The sequence below is a fragment of the Epinephelus moara genome, chromosome 21 (assembly GCF_006386435.1).
Source record: "Epinephelus moara isolate mb chromosome 21, YSFRI_EMoa_1.0, whole genome shotgun sequence".
Taxonomy (NCBI): domain Eukaryota; kingdom Metazoa; phylum Chordata; class Actinopteri; order Perciformes; family Serranidae; genus Epinephelus; species Epinephelus moara.
In genome coordinates this window covers 20773012-20777668 of record NC_065526.1, presented here as the reverse complement: position 1 = coordinate 20777668, position 4657 = coordinate 20773012, and positions in this window count along the sequence as shown.

Here is a 4657-nt window from a genome sequence, read left to right as displayed (position 1 = left end):
ACAGAAGTAATTTCACTTCTTCACTGCACTGAGATCAGCTGTCAGTCAAACATTATGGGCGGTACTTTGACGTCTTCTCCTGAGTTGTTGTGTAAATGTTTGAGTTTCTTCCGGTGGCGCTCCTTCCTGTGTGTGTTTAGCCATGTAGGCTGTCACTGCTGGGGAAATCTATAATTATATTTTCATGTATTGGTGTGGCAGACCTGTGAGCTATCATAAACTATAATTATAATGATCATAATCGTTAAGGAATGCATCATCAGTGTTACAGGGTGTGACTCCTGTGACCAAACTGACATAGTGTGATATTACATATATTTAAATCTGTCTTTACTGATGTTGTTTGAAGCTGCCAAAGGCTCAGTGAAGTTTGGACATGTCTTCCTGCAGTGAACAAATGTCTGTGGTACAAAAAAAACAGAAATTAGTTATTTTCCTGGTGGTAGTTTAGCTTATTTCACTCACTAAAAGAGACATTTAATGTATGTTCTCCTACATTTTGATAAAATAAAAAAACAAGTGTTTTAAATGTTTTACTTTGTCATAGTGTATTTTCTACTAACTGATTTTAGTTAAGCGTCAGAAGGTTGTTTTCATATTAATGCTTATGTGTGAAAAATTGAATCAACAACTTAATATTAATAATAATAATAATAATAATAATAATAATATTGATAATAATAAACTTTATTTATATAGCACCTTTCAAAACACAATTACAAAGTGCTGTACAATAAAACTAAACACATTTAAAACACAAGGAAATAACATTAATAACATGCAATAAAATGTAATCTAAGTAAAAGATAAAATAAGGCCAAAGTTAAAATCAAGATAATAAACGGGAAATTAAATCAATAAGACAGTATAAGATAGACAGACGGCTCAGATTAAGTCAGGATATGCTTTCAGATAGAAGTATGTTTTTAGGAGAGACTTAAACAAAGACAGTGACTCAGACAGCCTTATATCCTCAGGCAGGTCATGATTGCAAAAGCTCTGTCCCCTTTGGTCTTCAGTCTGGACTCTGGGACAAGCAGAAGACCTCTGCCCGAGGATCTCAAACTACGTGAAGGTTCATAAGGGGCTAACAGGTCTGAAATGTAATCTGGAGCCAGGCCATGAAGAGCCTTAAAAAGTCATCAGTAAGGTTTTAATGCCAATCCTAAACAGATAGGGAGCCAATGTAGAGAGGCTAAAATCGGTGTGATGTGGTCGTGCGTCTTGGTGTTGGTTAAAAGCCTAGTGGCTGAGTTCTGAACAGTCTGAAGTCGTTGCAAGGTTTTTTGATTAAAACAGGAATAAAGACTGAAGAGTGAAGAGGTGAAGAGATAAGAGCATGTTTTACAGTTTCTGTATCTCTAAAAGTTAAAATAAATCTCATTTTAGCAATGTCTCTGAGGTGATAAAAACATGATTGGATGAGCTTAGTGATATGTTGTTCAAAACATAAATTACTATCGGACACCACAAGACACCAAGATATCTTGCAACAGGCTTTATGTGTTGGGACAGGTAACCAGTAGATGGCAGTATTTGTTTTGTGATATGCTGTGACCCAATTACAAGGATTTCTGTTTTTATATTATATTATATAGACAGTCCTGTAGAGAGCTCAGCATGCTGAGGTCAGTTGGTTTAACAAGGAGGTACAGCTGAGTGTCATCTGCGTAACAGTGGAGAGAGACTCCATGACGACGGATGACATCACCAAAAAGGAGCATGTATAATGAGAACAAGGCAGGACCAAGGATTGACCCTTGAGGCACACCATACTTGATATGGGAAATGGATGACATGACATTGTCTGACAAGTATGCGGCAAACCAGTTCAGGGCAGTACTAGATAAAGGTCCAGTGTGTTGGATTTTGGGTGGATATATTGGCAGGGAATGGAATATGATATAAAAGGTATGTTTTCTTTTGTGTATGATCACCTGAAAATAAGAATCCTTGTGTTTTCGTTATTTTAGAATGAGCCGTTTATGTCTATATAGGGAGTGGGTCCTTGTTTATGGAGATCGCCATGTTTCTACAGTAGCCCAGAACGGACAAACCAAACACTGGTGTTTGATGGGGACATTTACGTTTTCATGTTGGACAAGGTAGTTAGCAGCCCCTCCGTGATGTGCTATAAGAAAAATTTTGATTTGTAATGTGACGCTGCTTTATTGAGTGTTTTTACTGATTTAAATCACCTAAGGTCTCATTTATAAACATTGCATAGGGGAGAGCGGGGCAACACCTAATATATTTTACTTTTGGCTAAATGTTATTAAAACTATTTGAGATATTAAAAAAATTGTGAACAGTTGTTTTTTTCTAGTACTTACCTTCCTTCTACAATTGCACCAAGATGTGGCGGAAGTGAAAAGTTATGACGGACCCCATGGGTGGGGTTAAAAACTTGCGAAAGGCGTCTGAAAGCAGCACAAGAAAAGTGATGTCGCTCCAGGTTTCATAGGGTTAATTGTAAGAGGGAGAGGGTTAGCTGTAACACCTGCTGGAAACGTCTGTTTAACACGATTAATTCAATACAGTTCTATCTATATACGATAGGTTGATACTGTTTATGGATCTGTGATGGATATCCAAACATATCTAACCTCCAACGCTTTATGAATGGAAAGATGTGTGGATGTTATATATTTTTCTCTAGTCATCTGTGAGAGATTGATGGATACGTATGTAGATACCTATCTTGCCATCTACATCAGGGGAAGGACAGGTATCCGTACAGGTATCCATCCATCTGTTAGTCTATCATCCATATTCAATGACTGGCCTGATAGATGTACATAGACTGGGTAAACTAGATCCACATGTCAAAATATGCATACTGATCAATGAATATTGAGAAGACTGAAACTGTGTGTCGATAAGATACCTGACAAATTAAAAATACAAAGTATATCTCATTTAAATAAGGACATTAGTTCAAACTGAACATAAGTTTGAAGTGCTCAGTTGTATCACTGCGTTACAACTAATACTGCTGTGTGGACATTTTATCAAGCCTAGCTAACACCTGCTGGGAGTTGGTTACATAGTTCAAAATGGTGCTGTGTTTTAGGAAATAGGACAGTTGTTAAGATGATACATGGTTGGATTCGGTGACTTACACACACAGCTCAGTAATCGAAAAACAAGTATGACAAAGAAATTTACTTAAATTGCCCAAAAATACTTTGTTACTGAACTCTACTGAAACATGTCCAATCTCTGAGGAATTTTGGGGGTCACTGTTTGGTGGTATTGTGGTCAACTGGCTGGAAGCACGAAAGGATCGACCACCTTAACAGTCCGTGTCACAATTTACCCTGTGTTAGGTTATGCCCCACTCTCCCCTACACACAAATCAAGGCCCGAAGGAGGCATAAGATAGATCACAACTTGTGACCCGTTCTTACAAACATTTAGGTGGCGCAGACAGTGAGATTGGTACGTGATTGTAGAAACTGGTGAATATTTCTTGGCGCATGCCAGTATTGGCTTTCGTCCATACGTATATTTTCTAACACGTAATTATGTAGTTCTGCGTTGAATCGATGCGTAGGTTACGATGTAGGCTCCACGACGATTTGGAGCCTACGTCATAACCCACGCTGTAGCCATACGTGCACCTCCCCAGAATTGTAACTACGCATCACAGTGATGCAGACCTCCTGTCTGTCGCTGTATACTGACACCATTTCCCTCAGTGGAAACGGAGCTTGTATTTACTTTTAGTTCACAGATAAGAAACAAAAAATTGTGAAGACAGTAAGGCCTCCACTAAAATAGCATTTTAAGTCTTGTGTGTGATTTATCCTTCAGGGATTTACACTTCGGGATTTATCCAGGTTTCATATGAGAAGAGGGAAAGATCGCCGGCCGCTGGCTAATCAATACAATGTAAAATACCATGAGCTTGTGCTAATAATGTTAGCATGTTGTATTTGTTTAAAAAATGTGTTAGTAAAGGACAGTTGTTTTGTCAGTGAACCTTGTGAGTCGTTATGGAGCCAAACTGTGTTACCTTTGTTAAATGCTGCTGTTGTTCCTGGTTTTATATGAGAAGAGTTCAGTTCAGTTCAGTTTTATGATGTCCCAAAGGGCAAATTAGGTTGCAGTGGCATAGAGGCATAAAAACACAAACATAAAAACATGGTAAGACAGTACATAACATGGAGACAATAACATGCACACAGACAGCAGTTACCGAGCAGTATGCTAGCACAAACCAAGTCAACAAGACTGCCAGCTGACTCCCATTAATACACTAAATAAGCTAGAAAAAGCTAAAAATAATAAATATGATACGAGGAAAACATTGCTTGTTGCTGGGCTAAATATGATGTAAAATGCCATAGGCTTGTGCTAATAACGTTAGCATGTTGTATTTGTGGGGAAAATGTGTCCGGATTATCACAAGTGTTTGTCTGTGAATGCTGCAAGTTGTAGTGAAGCCAATCTGTGTACTTGTTTTTCAAATTGTCTCTATTAAGCCATATTTAACATAGACATATATACGTAGACACCGCATTGACTGCCTGAGCGTGTCCTGCGCCGCCACCATCTTGGATGGGTCTCGCTTCGCCTCCACAGTGCATTCACTTCTATTGAGGAAGGAGCTGTATGCACAAGTAAAATAGAATAACTCACTGAATTTTCAACT